The 18,490-nt window shown below is 38.4% G+C and overlaps 1 long non-coding RNA gene across 1 annotated transcript in view; it reads right to left on the bottom strand.

The window, feature by feature from the left end:
- LOC149555882 (uncharacterized) overlaps positions 1–18,490 on the bottom strand; it is a 75,999-nt gene that overhangs the window by 35,307 nt on the left and 22,202 nt on the right. Inside the window, exon 2 of the long non-coding RNA XR_016364577.1 lies at positions 1,791–1,894. This is a non-coding gene — a long non-coding RNA (uncharacterized LOC149555882). The remainder of the gene's footprint in view (positions 1–1,790; positions 1,895–18,490) is intronic.

The raw sequence follows: 18,490 nt of genomic DNA, 5'->3' as shown, positions 1-18,490 counted from the left end.
TTAACTCTCCTATCATCATTTTGTTGCTCCTCTCTCAGAAAATTTCTATCTGCTCCATTTAGAGATATCAATTTTGATTGATGTTGGGCTAAGAAACTCCATTTCCAAGCCTTGTACCACTGTAGAACAGTTCTGTATAACATATATCAGAAGTCAGAAAATCCTTTATCTTTGCACTTCCATATTTGATTCCCTCCAAGCAATAAATGGCGACAGCAGTTCTCTTTTCTGCATTTACTTTATCCGTTGTATGAGTATTTGGATTCTTATACAATAATATGCCAACATCATTCAACCATCCATAATTTAGGCATGTGAATGTGTTGGATATTTTTATTTTCCTGTTGGTGAGTTTCCCATTGTATTATCTGATATACATGCACATCATATTCATCCCTCAATCTTAAAGTACAAATGACTGGGATGAGACAATAGTCCATTAAGTACAAAATACTCTTTGGCTAATTCCTCAATACGCTTTGCATCTTAGTTTTGACATCGATGCCGAATTTCAACAATCTCCAGAATCTTCATCATTATTTCTCAAATGGAAGCTCTTAATTTACAAAAATTTGGGCTCCATCACCTAGTTTGACACACAACATGCTTTTAGTTAGCAAACTCAATGATATGGGTGTATAGATTGTATTCCCTAGTGAAAGGTGTAATACAGTGTGAGAAGCAATAGTGTTCATATGGGAACTCTCTATTACAGCCAAAAGTATGCTTTATCCAATGCAATAATTATTCTTGTCATGGAGCAAAGAGGTCTATAGAATTCGCAACTTCACCATTAGAACCAACAACAAAGTGAACTGTTGTGTCCATCTTTTATGGCCATTTGTTAAAGTACCCAAAAAAGCTCATCAAAAGAAATTTGCAGCCATCTCTACAGTTTCCACACAATATAGAAAAAATTATACAGACGAGTCTTCAAAGTCCACATCTCAAAGAATAGACAATATAACATCAAAGCTGACACAAAATGTACCTAAGGAAAACCTTCAATAGGAAAAAGCCCAACCTCCAAAAACATCAATTACTCATGTATTATACATCCTATGTCCTATCTCTATAATTAAAACTAATTCTCACATGTAGATAGATAGAGAGATAGGGCCCCTATATATCTAGGGATCATTGGTGTAGATAATGTCAGGGTCCTCTTCTCCATGAGCCATATAGATCTATAGGAAGGGGAGCTCCCCTCCTCATTCTCCTCAACTGCAACCCCATCATTGAGAATAGATGGCCTTGAACTACCTATCTACCCTTGAAAATAATACTCTACGTCTAAAAAGTCTCCATGAATACCTCTAAAATATCAAGCTCTCTATGTGTACTCCATATGAGCAAGCATTCAAGCACAACTCAAGCCATGATTCAAATTGTCACATGTGCAACCTCCATTGGATGCTCACATTAGCTGAACCCCATATTAGTAACCTTATAACATTACTTGTGTGCTTCTTTTGATTAACATAAGCTTGTGAAAACCACCAAGTGGTATTACATAAATCTATGGAGAAGGAAAAAATGCACCGACCTCAACACTAGTTAAAGTCTTGAAGGATGGACCCTCCTTGCACCATCAAAGTTTTGTTCGTGCTCTAGTGAGCTAGGGGATCAAGACGTTAAATGATGAAAAGAGTTCTAACTAATTGAAGTGCTTGATATACATATAGTAAAAAAAAATTAGACAACTGGAATGCTGAGAAAAAATAAGCGTAAATAACTTGAAGAAACTAATAGATGCAAGTATTTCAATTATGGGAAATGAAAGAACTAGCCTCAAAGACCAAACTCAGAAATCTGTAAGCTCACTGCCCTGGACACCAAAATGAGTTGTGGAAGACGACACAGATATAGGAAGCCAGTGCAATGCACATTTGTCCTACATGGATAGAGTACGAAAATCAGCTAAGAATTCAAAGAAAACTATATAATACTACACTAATGACTAGAAACCTAAATGCAACAATAGAATATTAAAACATATATGAATGCATTATGAAATGAATGGGAAAGGGAAGATTCTACGCTAGATTCAAGGGTTGATAAAGTTAATATTCTAAATACACTCTCCACAAACCTACACGCAAAAACAAAGAAAAATGTTGGGTAGTTGTTTGTAGACCTACTTGAGTTTGGCCCCTGCTTTGGTGTTTCCACTTCTACAATAGTCATCTAAACACAAAAGCAGTGATAGATAACCATATATAAATGATAGACATAATAATATTAATAGAAATAAATAAAGAGGATTGATATGTTATCAAGAACACCAACAAGAGCAAACCGAAAACATTCCCCTCAAAGAGATGGGGGCCAAATGATGAAGACGATTGAACCAAGATATTAGAAGTTGTCCAATGCAATGTAAACTCAAGAGTACAATGAGCAAACTGTGAAAATGAAGTGTGCAAGAAACATGTGTATGGTGAGTGCCTTGAAAAATGCCTAGAAATGAATAGTGTGTAAAAGACCGATCAAATTCCAAAAACAATATTATAATAGAGAAAATCGAATTGCAACATTGGTGGCTCGTAGAATCAGGTGTTACAATTGCATGTGGTAGTTTGTAACACTCCAATGGCACTTTGTCCGTCTACAAATTGGCAAATGAGTGTGCATCACACAAATATCTCCGCAGTGCACACATGTCTAGTGTCATCTAGGTTGTATGGCCAAGATTCTAAACAAGTAGAGACATAGCTAAGATGAGCTAGCATAGAAAGTGATGTAGAATTTTGTGTCTTAAACTAAAATAGAGGCTTTGTGAAATGGAAAGTTACATTGAGGTGCAAATTTGTGACATTACATTTTGCCCTAGATTTAGTAAGCATATCATATCCAAAAAGATGTAAGCTAAAGTAAGAAAAAATAACTTGAATTATCTATGGAGATTTTGTCGTATAGGATTACCCCCAACTAGGAAGCCCTAAATTGTTGTTGGGCCACACCCAACATGCAAACTACAAAAAAGCATGCTAGATGATGAAGAGATCTTGTAGACCAAAGACCATCAATAGGACATTGATGGATGGTAAGTTATGTTATGCTAGATAGCCCTATCATAGGGGTGATTTTGATAGTGCTTTGACATGTGCAGTGAAACCTAGAAAGGCATTTGACAGGTAGGCTTGAAATGTTGTGCTGACATGTGTAGAGAAAACTAAATATGCATGTGATAGGTGGCTTAGACATGCATTGACACACGTAGAAAAACCAAATAGGCATGTGATAGGGTGACTTAGATCACACCAATACATGTAGCTTAAGCTAGCTAGGTGTATGATAGGGAAAGATTAAGACAAGAAGATAGTGGATTGGTCCCCACAAAGGTAGACATTGAGATCAAGAATTCAAGATTTGCAATAAAAACATGTGATGTAGAAAGAAGATGATCGCTACATAAAAAGACAATCAACATAGATATGAAAGCTCCCCACCCAGAATGGATCATACTATTTAGAGGGGAACGAGACATTCTAAGGAGAGAAAAGACATTGTAGCATGTCAACATATGAGATGTTGCCATGGAATGTCACTTCCTGATGGATGATACATGATTTTCACAACATCTACACAAGGACAAGGGAATCCAATGGAATAGTATCAGAATTCAGAAGAGCAACATATGCAAGCTCTCAAGAGATATTTCATCACTACCAACCATGCCTCAGACCTGAAGAATAACAAATGAAGACAAAGGAAAACAAAAAATTTGGGTCAACATATAAGGATAGCCTAAATGCCCCTAACACTTTGCATCATCTCCAAATATTGAAAGATCAAGACATGACAAATAGAAGAATAAGACAACAAAGAAAGGTGCACAACAAACAAACTCTCATTTCCAAGTATGTACTCCGAGAAGGAATAGCTCTACAAAACACAAGCAAACATATTGTAATCTAAAGATGCAAACGTAGGTACTACCTTCATAGGTTGTCTACCAGTAGATTGTGTCATCCCACTCTTGCTCAGAGAGGGAGGGAGGTTGAGATTGCAGTATTACAACTACAATGGGAACCCCAAGCACCCCACCAACAACTAGAGTCGGGGACGAAGAAGCCTCGACATTGTCATCCAACAACTCAACTGTAGCAAGTGAGAGGGATCATGTAAAGATCATCATCAATGCCAGAATATACTCCAATGAGTCAAATACAAGCCTCGTAGCTCACAAGGGACCCATGTGGCGATATAGATGAAGAAGACTCCTTGACAACCTCTGCAAAAGGGGTAAAGATGTAATGTCCCCTTCTCTGTGCTAGCCTTAATGGCACCTAGTTGGTCTATCTTTCCATCTGGATAGGCTAACAGCATGTGATTTAGGATGCCAGCCAGTCACAGGAGTTGGGTTTCAGTTAAGGAGATTTAAATGGGAAATCCTAAGGTTTAAGTCACTTTATTTTATTGAATTGCAATATGAAGTACTTTATTATTTAAAGTCACTTTAGGACAAAATGACTTAAGTGACTAAAAGACAAAACAGTCTTTTATCCCACATTGCTAAGATGTTTGTATCTCCCCACACTTCGAAGTTATTTAAGAAAGCTTTTGCCTTGGGATTGACACCATGAATATATGCTATTTTACAAATCCTAAAGGTTGCTTGAATGTGACTGGATTTTTCCTAAGGACGAAACCCCTTGAGGAAAAGTATGAGGCTAGACGTAAACCTAGTATCTCACTTTGCAATATCAAATTTGAGATTGATTTGGTATTTGGAAATTTGGCAAGAAGTTGGAAGTTTTGAATAGCAGGAAGAGACACTGGTCAGCATAAGGTTTGAGCATCTACAGGACACCAGTTGAAGTTGGACGGCCAGAAGGCAAACATCCCAAAGCCAAAGAATCTTGGGGGAGTTTTATGTAAGTGTAACCCTTACCATCTCAAAGTTATACATTGGCAGCGGGTTTCCATACAGTGGATTCACGGGATAGTTGACATGTTCAAACCGGCATAAGTTCGTCCCACATAAATATCCTGCATGGGAATATCATCATTTGAAGGTTGATTGAAAGGCATAATATTGAGAATAGCAACGACATCAGTAGTAACCATGGGACAGAGAATGTGTAATAGTTGGCAAGTGCAAGAACATGGTATATTGATTGGTAGTGATCAAGGAAGGTACTCTTGATGTTTCACGTCTCTTGCACTTGGTAACCGCATGAAGATTGTCTCTTCTCATAGCACGCAATAGCTCCCTTCAACAATATAGACTAGTCTAGCAAAGTTGTAGTGGTAGACAGCATGTTTATCAAGCACCTGGAAGTGATGACAGGTTGGGTTCTTACTGCTCACTCCAACTCCATGAACGACAGTCGCCATTAATACGGGTTTGTTCCTCATCTACCTAATTTGTTTTCCAATATTGCACATTAGCTAATACTGTAAGGAGCGGTAATCCTGTCTTCACCAAATAGCTTAATGGTTATCGTTTTCCCTGTCATGAATATAAAACATTAACACTGGTTTTCTAAGTTTGAGTTCTAATTCCGACTTGATTGAAGTTCAGTAGCATTGGTTGACTTATCAAATTTGAAGCATTAATATCATTAAACAGTCAAGTGGCAGTTCAGTCTGTATCTTTGCTTAGTATTTGATTGCATGACAACTGTTTGATAAAATTCCTACCAGCCAAAATACACATTATCTATTTAATTCCACTAGAGAACATTTTGGTGGTATCAGAGCTATAGGTCTTGGCATCTTGTGGGATAAACAGGAAATAAAATGGCAGCGGGGTATGAGGAAGAAACCTTATAATTTTAATCACCTCCAACCGGAACAAGCAGGGTCTTCCAAGCAGATTGATATTGAGGATAGTTATTCAGTGGATGAGGAATTGATTTTTGCAACAGGTGAACAAACTGAATAGACTAAACAGGCTGATCAGATTGAATAGGCAGAACAGGAAAACAACATTCAAATGGCATGTAATGAAGTTGAACTGGATTGAGATGTAAGGTAAACATTGTCGGCTATTAGAGATGGGCAGAATAACATAGTTAATGCACTTCAGCAACTTGCAGCTAATATATAGCAATTAGCCCCTGTTAACAGGAGAGCTCCGAGCCATCACAATGGAGGTAGTAGTGTAGCGAGATCACCTCGAGCTATTACATGAAATACTAACAAGCCTTTAATGCTAGTTTTTAATGCAGAGGAAGAGGTAGCAACACCAGCGGCACCAAACTTACTACCAGACAATGTTATGGCAATGTAAGATGAATAGGATTTGTTTCCTAATCCAATTAAACAAAATATGTCCTTTGTCCAATTTCTAAATCAAAAAAGGGAGTTAGATAAACAGCAACAGAATAGGAGACCTAGAACACCAAACAAAGACTTAAAGCATGCTATGAACAAACTATCTCTCCCTACTTTTGATGGCAGCAGTAAGACATCTGCAAAACCTTGGATTCACAAGCTAGATACTTACCTAACACTTAAACCTATGTTAGAGACAGAAGCCATCAGATTTGCTATGATGCACTTAGAAGGGGTAGCATATGATTGGTGGCATCACGGGTTAGTTACCCAGGATCATGGTCTCATTACGTTCTATGAGACTTTCAGCTCTAAGCTGATTACTCGCTTTGATAGGAAAGATATTGAGGTCTATTACAAGGATTTGGCTCAATTACGATAGGGAGGATCTTTGGATGGTTTCATTGACGAGTTTCAATGGATCTCGTTAATGGTTCCAGATATGTCAAAACAGCGTAAGGTAATGTTGTTCACCGAGGGTTTACAAGATAGATATAGAGGTTTGGTTAAGGTACTTAAAACAAACACTCTAGATGATGCTATTAAAATTGCACATGATCTAGAGTCACCCTCTTCAATATTACAGCCCTCGAAGAAAACATACAAGGGATCCACTTCATTCCAAAAGAACAAAAATCAACATAAGGCTACACCTCCCAGGATGGACTTTGAGACACAAAATGAACTCTGGAGAAAAGCTATGCTCACTTGTAAGGAGCCATGGACACCGGATCATAGATGCCTTGGCAAAGGCAATATACATTATGTAGAGGTGTTTTCAAAGGAGAAGGATGAGCAGCAAGAGGGCAGCGATGATGATGGCAGTGATGAGGAGGAGAATGAGGATCAAACACCTAGAGAGAGGAAGAAGAAAGGCACCTAGGGATAACCTCCTATCATAGCATCACTTTCTAGCGATCCCATGGGACACCTCGTTTGTTTGAAAGGAATTGTTAGAGGATAGTGTTTATGTCTCTTGGATACAAGTGCCTCGCATAACTTCATAAGCTCACGTTGGGTCAGTAAGAGGAAATTACAGATTGACAACATACTCGAGTTTGAGGTTAGAGTGGCAGAAGGTGAGAGATTGAGATGCGCAGGGAAGGTATCAGATCTTCCGATTTATTTTGATGATTTCCTTCTTGAGGTAGATTTTTATGTGTTTGATTTGGATGGGTTAGATACCATGTTGGGTAGATAGTGGTTGCAGACAATTGGCAGGTGCACAGTTGATCATGACAAGATCCAATAGGAATTCTTACAGGATGGCAAACAGGTGATCCTCAAAGCTATGCTGGAGAGTGAACTCAGATTGATTTCAGCCCACAGGATGGAGGCAATCATAAGGCATGATGATATGGAGTGGGCAGCACATTGTTTTATTTCTTCTAAAGCTATCTTAGACTCGGGACAGCAGTTTTAGGTTGACATTCAGCTGGTGCTTGATAAGCACAAGGGGTTTTTGAGGATATACCCCCAGGCATTCCCCCAAATAGAGGGTTTGAGCATATCATTGAGTTGGAGGTTGCCAAACCCATTATCATGACACCTTATCATCATCCCAAGCATTATAAGGAGATAGAAAAGACAATTAAGTAACTTCTAGACATGGGACACATTAGACCTAGCTCCAGTCCCTTTGCTTCTTCAGTTGTATTGGTGAAGAAGGATGACACTTTATGCATGTGTATTGATTACCGCGCTTTCAACAAGAGGACCATTAAGAACAGGTACCCAATCACTCGCATTGACAAGCTACTAGATGAGTTACATGGGGCAGTTTACTTCTCAAAGATAGATCTCAGATCGGGCTACCATCAAATATGGGTTCGCGAGGAGGATGTGCACAAGACAACCTTCCAATGTCACTATGGACACTACGAGTTCTTATTATGCCATTTGGACTCACTAATGCACCAGCTACATTTCAGTCATGTATGAACCACATTTTTCATAAGCACCTACAGAAGAGCGTATTAGTATTTTTTGATGACATATTGATTTTCAGCAAAACTTGGGAGGAACACTTGCAGCATCTAGATGAGGTACTCAATATCATGGAGGAGCACTTGTTGTTTGCTAAGGAGTCCAAGTGTGAGTTCGGGTTGACCGAGATTCTTTACCTTGGTTACGTGATCGGTGCAGATGGGGTGAAGGTACATCAAGAAAAGATTCAAGCAATCCTAGATTGGCCACCACCGAGGAATGTATCAGACTTGAGAGGTTTCATGGATCTTTGCTCTTACTACAGGAGGTTCGCTAGAGGTTTCTCTCAGGTAGCGGTTCCACTTACCGACCTCACACGGAAAGGGGCTTTCAGATGGATAGTTAAGGTAGAGGAGACCGTTGATAGGCTCAAACTGGTAATGAGCACATGCCCAGTCTTGGCACTACCAGATTTCTCTCGACCGTTTGTTCTTGAGTGTGATGCTTCAGGGAGTGGTATTAGCATAGTGCTCATGCAGGATAGGCATCTGATTTCTTATGAGAGCAGGAAGCTCAAGGTTAGCGAGAGACTGTACTCCACTTATGATACGGAGATGTTGGCTATTATGCATGCTCTAGCCAAGTTCAAACAGTACCTAGTGGGTGGCAAATTCACAATTAGGACGGATCACAATAGTTTGCGCTACTTCCTAGAACAAAAGGATCTCTATGAAAGACAACAAAAGTGGGTCAGCAAGATTCAGACCTATGATTTTGACATTGAGTACGTAAGGTAAGAACAATGTAGTTGTTGATGCACTTTCCAAGAGGCCCTCAGTAGCAAAATGTTGTCCTATATCTGACATTTCAGTAGATTGGAAGTCTCAGTTGTTGGTTGAGCATTCTAAGAATACTCAAGCTTGTCAGATTATGGATGGACAGCTTTAGGACAGCAAGTATAAAGTAATGGATGATGTGATTTTCTATAAGGATAGTATTTATCTCGTACAAGGATCTAAAATCGAAAGTAAGATTATGGAAACTCTACATCATGCACCATCAGCAGGACACCCAGGATTCTTCAAAACCTATAGTCAAGTTAGGGAAAGATTCTCATAGAAGGGCCTCAAGGACGATGTCCTCCAGCATATCAGGGAATGCCAGACTTATCAGCAAAACAAGTCAAAGCATGAGTTTCTAGCCGAGTTATTACAGCCTCTCCCCATTCTGGCACAGAAATGGGAGAGTATTTCCATGGATTTTATTACAGGGTTGCCTAGGGTGTAGGGCAGGGATTCCATTTTTTTGGTGGTGGATAGGTTAACGAAGTTCGCTCACTTCTTCGCCATAGTAGCAAATTGGTCAGCCTCTTAGGTAGCTGAGTTATTCTTTTGGGAGGTTTTTCGCTTACATGGTCTTCCTCGCACTATTGTGAGCGACAAGGATAGCAAGTTCCTTAGCACTTTCTGGCAGGAATTGTTCAAATTGACAAGTACGGAGTTGACACCCAGCACGAGTTATCACCCCCAGACGGACAGACTGACTGAGATAGTTAACAAATGGGTGGAAGGTTATCTCCGGAGCTATGTAGCAGGACAGCAGAGAACCTGGGTTTAAGTGGTTGTACCTGTTGGTTCCTAAAATTGCAAATTGGAAATCCAAGAGCCTGCCACTTCTCCAGTAGGATCTCTCAATCAAATTTTGGCCAACGAACAGAAATCGCTTAGATTCCCCTGCACTTCGAGCTCCGTGACCCTTGCACTTCGAGCTCCGCGATACCCAGGCAGGTAAACCTTTACCTCAAATGTTGACTATCTAGTTCAAGGCTTTTCTATCGCAAATTTTAACTTTTGGAGTTCTTCAGCTAGCAAAGTCCTCAAACTTGATCAAAATGAAATTGGATGCTAGATAATTATTGAATGTTTTGTATAATGTTTGAATAATAATGAATTTGATGCTTGCAGAAGGAATATATAGATTTTCTGACTTTAATAACAAAAGAGCAGTGCTTTGTTAATCCGGGCGATAGACCAACTTCGAGGAACTTTCACGTACAACTTCGTAATGTTCAATGCACTTATATTGCCAATAATTTTAATAATCCAGATGCGACAAACCAATTATAATGCAATCTTAAATTAGTCCAGATTGAATTTTAACTCCGTTGAGAAGGAGACAAACTAGACAAAGGTACGAAAACAATTTAATATTTCACAACACCTATGATGATCAAATTCAAAATGCTAATTGACCATGTTCACTTATCTGATATCAAAATCATATACAGAATTCTAAAATATAATTACGAAGGACGATTTGCCTGTAGTTTAAATCTCCACGCCATTTTAAAATAAACAAAAGACATTTTATTTTATTTTAAATAAAATAATGGACTTTATATTACAAAATCATAATAGACCCCTTATTTCTCCATACAATAATAAAATATAAAATGTTTCTTTTCAATATGTGAATGGATGTATGTTAGGATATATCTTATTAAAAATAACTTGTCCCTTATTTATATCTTAGATATATAAGGAGACGTGACTTTTAAATATGAAAGGTTGTTCCCCTTTTAATAATAAACAATCCTTTCTATTTAATTATAATCCCACCTCTTCATTTTCTTTTAAAATAATCATTGCATAATCTTTAATCAAAGACCCTTAATAAGTTAAATTGCATATACCATCGACATATATTTTATGCCTTTTATTTCCGCGAGCATATGGAAGGGTATAGTTCAAATTTTTAATATTTCCACAACACGATTGTACAAGTAATATAGTCAATTCTGTCTGCCCGACACGCACGATAACTTCTGGAAATCCTTCCTTGAACCTTTCATTCTTTGACTCTGGCATCTCTTCCTTCAAACTCATGCTTCCATAATCTGAAACATGTTTCTGACTTTTACGACACATGTTGGTTTTGGATACGCACAGGATATTCGACTGTTTTAGGTATCTACCACCATGCGTTAACAAAAATTTGCATGTCTTGCTATTCGTCAAGAGCTCCCCTCTGCCCTATTATAGAACAAAACCATACAATGATGGATAAAGACCACAGGCACCAGTCCTCAATCAAGTGGTAAAGTAGTGCTTTGTGTCTGAATTTCATTTCTCACCGCCCCAGCCAAAGTCAAGTGTCCACCAGAAGAGTTATCCAATCACCCCTTCCAGTTAGCCGTGGTTGATGATTACAAACTTCTGAATCAGGTTCACAATGCAGACCAGCAAAGAAAAACGGTATACAAAGATATCAGTCCTGGACTCATGGGCCCTACATTAACTTTTGGATGTAGAGAGATGTCGATCATTAATAGAAAGAGTATTAGTGTCCATGTGATAAGAAAGATATTGACCCCACAGGACACTCGGGGTGCGAAATAGATGTACATCAAGATAAGGCCTACTATAGAAGCAGCTAAGCTTACAACAGAGACAATTAACAGATACACCTGTCACCTACGTGTAATGCTTTCTGATGCCCAATTCTCATTCCACCAATAAACAAAATTCAAAATAGCTAGAAGCTAAATGAACAAAAAAATTCTAATGTTCATAGTTTTCAGATTCAATTTCTTAATTTGTAATTTCTTTTAAGCCATATTCAATTGTTGACATAAGTGATAAAATCCCTGGACCCCTTCCTCATACAAAGTTTCGCTTTCCAAAATGGCCTGGTGATTGATTCACCTTCTCTTATATTCAAGTTGAGGACAATCCATGTGACTGCCAACCAGAATCATGTCATAGGATCAACCGAGTGAGATAATATTTATCAACTTATCCCCAACTAATGACAAGTGTTGTGATTGTCTTCTACATGACAATGTCTTCTTTGGAGAAAAAACAAGGCAAAAACTTCATCTTAGATTTGGTCAATCAAGACCAACAATTGCATCTTATCCTTTGGAAAACACAAGCAAGATGTTTGTGGGCATGGTTAATTTAAGAGGATCGGTTTTATGGGAGGGTGTAGAATCTAAAACATTGTTGTTTAAGCAAAAACCTTTGAGCAAAGAGTAAGAGATGAGTTAAGATGGATACAGAGGTACATAATTAAGTGAAGTGAGTGTAATAAACCAATGTGGGATTTAATTGGAAAAATACTAGAGGCTTGGCTGGGATCTAATGAGGAGATATGAGATGCTTTTATGAATTTAGGATCCTCTAACAATTTATTTATTTTTTTAAATGAAGGCAAAAGAATTTTGAGCTCCATCAGTACCTAGGAGAGTATTGTTACAACTCCTACCACATGTCCATTCAGATGTCTCCATTTCGTGCTCTCTATGGCAGCGAGCCCCTATCGTTCATAGACCTGGCTTTGTAGGATAGCAAGGCACCTCTAGGAGGGGATTGGATACAGGATCAGCAGGATATCCTTAGATCCCTACGGAAGAACATTCTACAAACCCAAAATCAACAAAAGATGTACATTGATCACCGTCAAATGAAGTGGAGTTTTGAGTTGGGTGACATGGTTTATCTCCGTCTCCAACCATACAGTTAGAGTTCCTTGAAGAAGAGTGGGTCTCAAAAACTTCAGCCCAGATTTTTTGATCCATATCGCATTACTAGGAGGGTTGGTGAGGTTGCTTATGAGCTAGATTTACCTGATGGCTGCAAAATTCATAACGTGTTCCACATTTCATGTCTCAAGGAAGCGATTGGCCAGCATTCACTACCCTCCATGGAGTTGCCTCCGCTCGATGAGGAAGGGAAGCTTGTATTAGTTCCAGCAGAGGTGATAGAGGTCAAAGAGAGAAAACTGTGTAACAGGGCCATCAAGGAATATCTGATTCACTGGAAGGATTTACCTTATGAGGATGCTACTTGGGAAAGTGAGTCAATCTTACATCATCCGGCATTGAGATTGCTTAAGGGAAAGCAATCCCAGGAAGGGAGAACTGTAATGTCCCCTTCTTTGCGTTAGACTTAATGGTGGCTAGTTGGTCTATCTTTCCATCCAAATAGGCTAACGGCATGTGATTTAGGATGCTAGCCAATCACAGGAGTTGGATTTCAGTTGAGGAGATTTAAATGGGAAATCCTAAGGTTTAAGTCACTTTATTTTATTGAATTGCAAGATAAAGTACTTTATTATTTAAAGTCACTTTAGGACAAAATGACTTAAGTGACTAAAAGACAAAACAGTCTTTTATCCCACATTGCTAAGATGTTTGTATCTCCCCACACTTCGAAGTTATTTAAGAAAGCTTTTGCCTTGGGATTGACACCACGATTATATGTTATTTTACAAATCCTAAAGGTTGCTTGAATGTGACTAGAATTTTCCTAAGGATGAAACCAATTGAGAAAAAGTGTGAGGCTAGACATAAACCTAGTATCTCACTTTGCACTATCAAATTTGAGATTGATTTGGGATTTGGAAATTTGGCAAGAAGTTGGAAGTTCTGAATAGCAGGAAGAGACACTGGTCAGCATAAGGTTTGAGCATCTATAGGACACCAGTTGAAGTTGGACAGCAATCCAAAAGGCAGATATCCCAATGCCGAAGAATCTTGGGGGAGTTTTATGTAAGTGTAACCCTTACCATCTTAGAGTTATACATTGGCAACGGGTTTCCATACGGTGGGTTCATGGGACAGTTGACATGTTCAAACCGGCATAAGTTCATCCCACGTAACTATCCTGCACGAGAATATCATCATTCGAAGGTTGATTGGCAGTTGTAATACTGAGAATAGCAGCGACATCGGTGGCAACCACGGGACAAAATATGTGTAATAGTTGGCAACTGCGAGGACATGGTATATTGACTGGTAGTGATCACGGATGGTACTCTTGATGTTTCATATCTCTTGCACTTGGTAACTGCATGGAAATTGTCTCTTCCCATAGCACGCGATAGCTCCCTTCAACAATACAGAGTGGTCTAACAGAGTCATAGTGGTAGACAACATGTTGATCAAGCGCCTAGAAGTGATGACAAGTTGGGTTCTTACTGCTCACTCCAACTCCATGAACGGTAGTCGCCATTAATACGGGTCTGTTCCTCATCTACCTATTTTGTTTTCTAATATTGCACATTAGCTAATATTGTAAGGAGTAGTAATCCTGTCTTCAGCAAATACCTTAATGGTTATCGTTTTTCCTATCATGAATATAAAATGTTAACACTGGTTTTCTGAGTTTGAGTCTGAGTTCTAATTCCGACTTGATTGAAGTTCGGTAGCATTTGTTGACTTATCAAATTTGAAGCATTAATATCATTAAACAGTCAAATGGCAGCTCAGTCTATATTTTTGCTTAGTATTTGATTGCATGACAACTGTTTGATAAAATTCCTACTAGCCAAAATACACATTATCTATTTAATTCGACTAGAGAACATTTCAAAAGACCAACTCAAGAGAAGTCAGAACTTGCTCCACTATAAGGACCAAAGAAAAAAGAGGGTCTGTTGGAGAAAAATTGCAACAACTAAACTCTAGGACAAGGCCCTGCTCAAAACTTCTCTTTAAGGATAGAGGTGAAGGCAGAAGGATGGTCTATCTGCTTGGTGTGAGGGCTAATGGTCACTACTAGTACATGAAACGTGAGGGATGAGTTTGCAAGGCAAAAGGATGGTGTAGCTACAAAGGAGGTGAGAGCATAAGTGAAAGAAGTAGCAGACATGCTCTCTGCCCTCACAACGGCGTCATGTGCCAAAGCCCTCTCCCATCGACAATGTTTTCACAAATGTACAAGCTGGTTCTGACGCAAATATGGGTCGGGATGAGAAGCCTACGAGGGTACGGTAGCGTCCTACTACATGGGAGAGGTCATTAGTGCAATTATCAGTGGAGAAGATGGCCTCGCCAATGGCGTGGGAGGCGGCGCTGAAACAAGCACTACCAACTCAGTCTAAGGTGCCCTTCCTCTCTTTTCCCTATGGGCGATATAAAGAACAAAGGACACCCTCAAAGGTTGGGAAGAAGGTACCAAGGTAGATGGTGTGGTCTTTGGAGATATTTTACCCTTGTTATAAATAACAAGGAGAGGTATGTCTACTATGATGGGAATGGGGAAAGGAAGACGCACTTTGACCTTTAGCAACACGAGTGCCTTACCCTTTCCACACTAGGTGTGGATGCCAAAACAAATGCTGCTAGATGTTGCATGGCTTGAGACAAGCAAGGAGGCTTCCCATGGGGCACGTGCTTTCCCTAAGCCCCTGATGAAGAAGGGGTAAAGGGCGAAGCATGTTGAGCCTTATGAAAGGGTTGAGTGGAGGAAGGTGATACAAGTTTCAGATCAAGTTCCCTAACCTTGTATTTTTGTTAAGGAATGTTACATCATGTCGCAAACACAAGGGTCCTATCAATGTAGGCCAAAAAAGATCAAAAGAGTAGCCCACATGGGACACCAAGGGGTGATCCAATATCCTAAACTATGTGAATGATGCCCTCATGAGGAAGCTTCAAACATTTATGAATGACCAAGGAGGCAGCAGCCCCCATGGAGGACAACCAAAAGATACCCAACTGACCCGAAAGAGGTCTTACTCAAAAATCATAACAAATGTTGATAATGCTACACTAGGTCCTAATCAGACTATCAAAGTGGTGGACCCTAGAGGGGTAACGGACAACCCATCATGCATCCTAATGGTGGCAGCACACTCATCATATTTCCTATGATCCAAATCCTTGACAAGGAGGACCTCCTCTGTAATTACATCAAACTGACAAGTATGGTCGACCAAGATAGCCCCAACTGAGACGTTATTAATCAATGTCAAGACATAGATGGGAGAAGGCTCTCTGCTATACTAATCAACTAGAGGGGTGAAAGTGATGTTTGTCTTAAGAACCCTCCAGTCGATGGGGAAATCGAGGTGTTGGTCATCATGAACGTAGGGACTATCACCCAATAAAGGAGGAGATGATGAGGATGTCATGATAAAATTTTATGAATGTGGTGCAAATGGATTTGTGTAGATATGCAAATTCACTATTTGCTTTTAACACGGATTTGTTATCTTTTTGCTTCCTTTCATTTACATTGATGGTGCCTCTTTCTATGTGGTCCTGAACCAAATGTCAAAGACATACACCATTCTTTGTGTCATGACCATGCACACAATGATACTGACAACATTGTAATCCATCATACCATTGAGGATACGGGTGATTATTAGGAAGGGGTCGAATTTCTAGAAGAGTTATCAAGTTGTCTTGTAATAACCTTTGTATGCTAGTAATCGATTAGAATGTTGCATAGGCCAATAAAATTAGGATACCTATTCAATGACATCTTTTCTCTTGATGTCGTTTACAAAATTGTGATACAAATTCTTTGGAGGTTGGCACTAAGCAAGGCATAAGGAACATCATGACCCCTCCCTAAATGAGACCCAATAACTATACATGATAGAAATATTAAATATTTATACTAATATAGTGTAATGTTAAAATACATAATGTTTTGTCTTATATAGATCTATGAATAATTATCACAATCATGATTGTTCGAAACATTTAATGATCACAATAAATATTGTCAATATATATACACACACACACACACACACACACACTTAATAAATAAATAAAAATCATTATCTATTAAAATCAATAATACTACTCTATCCATATGTATTCCTAATAATAGTAATAATTACTAATATCCTTGCTAAATATTATAAATCTCATTTTATAATATAATAAACTTTAAAAAACCACCCTCGGGTTGGAGGGCCACATAATATGGGTATCAATAGCAATTGTGATGTTTGGGGAGGATATAAGACATGGAAGGAGAAGTATCCAATGGCATCGTACAGAAGCTTATTGGCATCAAGATCAGACAGTTTGGAAGGGAGTAACGAAGAAAACAAGAGAAAAATATATTGGAGGAACTACAGGGATATGGAATGTCATCAAAGTACGAATGAGCCCCACTTCGGCATAAGTCCAAGTCAAACACCTTAGACGGAAAGGAGGGCTTTAAACCTAAACGTTGATACAAAACCACATCACATAAAGGGTGTGGAAGTAAGTAGAGGGGTCGAGAGAAAGAAGATAGAAGGCGATAGGAAAAGGAAATAAAGAGAGACTGAACCTAGTGAGGGAATTTAAGAGATATAAAGAAGTGAGGGGAAAATAATAGAAGTGGGAATATAAAGTGTATTAATTTAATGTGTGGCAGATATATAATATTTTCCTTATCTATACAAATTAATTACTATTCTGAATCCTAATATACATATATGTTGTTCAAGAGATCGTAGACCTATTGAGATGAACCCTGAATTTCATATATTGTCAAGTGTAAAAATATATTTATCATTTGGAGTATAATCTATTTGTGACCAATATACAATTGTGGAACAAATAAAGAGCATATTCAACAAGGGGACATCACAAGTGGTATTAGAACATAATCCTACGATCTTGTGAATAGAAGTCTATGGAAACTCACGAAGGAAGGACAAAAACAACCACCATGGGCAACATAGCAAATTAAATGAGATCCTATATGGAACAAAACAACCAAACATTGATTAATCAAATGGAAAAATCTAATCAAGTACTTCTCCAAGCACTCCAAAGTATGGAAAATTCAATCAATAACAATTTGAAAGGACAACCTACCCATATAAGAGACCCTAACTCAAATCACTCATAGAATAACAATATGACTTCCAAGGCCAAGGTACCTCAACCCAAATTCTTACCCAAGGGAGGGTTATTAAGAGGGGAGGTAGTGGCCTGACTTGGGCGGGTCTTGTCTTCTACACAATTTAGTAAGTCACAAGTTGGTCTTTGTTTGGCTCAGATTGGACTTTGTTTGGGCTTAGTTTTGTGTACTTACTATTTGTTGTAAGTCATGTGTTGATTGAAACAGACCCTTTCTATTTTTGAAAAGTGCATTTGGTCACATGGAGAAATAATAGGTGTAGCTCCTATTTCAGACAACATATTTAAATGATGAGTATTTTGGGAGTTATTATATTTTTAGTGGCCAAATTATTATTAAATCATTAAATGACTTATTATAAAGTTATAATTTAAATTTTAACTTTATAATTTCACTTGAGGGTTGAGTCATCATTGGAAGGGAGCATTTATTTAATACATTATATGCCTAAGCCAAGTATTGAATGTTATAAAGTGATGTTGTGTTGGAGAAGCTTCATAAGTGAAGTTACATTTTGGAAACAAAAGGTTATTTGGAGATTATAAAAATGAGCTCATTGTGAAGGGAAAAGTATCTAATTATTCAATAATTTTTTTGGCTTATTGTCTTTGCAACATTCC

The sequence above is a fragment of the Cupressus sempervirens genome, chromosome 5 (genome assembly GCF_028749045.1).
Source record: "Cupressus sempervirens isolate cs-2001-9-10 chromosome 5, ASM2874904v1, whole genome shotgun sequence".
NCBI lineage: Eukaryota > Viridiplantae > Streptophyta > Pinopsida > Cupressales > Cupressaceae > Cupressus > Cupressus sempervirens.
The sequence above is the reverse complement of the archived record's forward strand: the minus strand, read 5'-3'. Positions and strand labels throughout refer to the sequence as shown.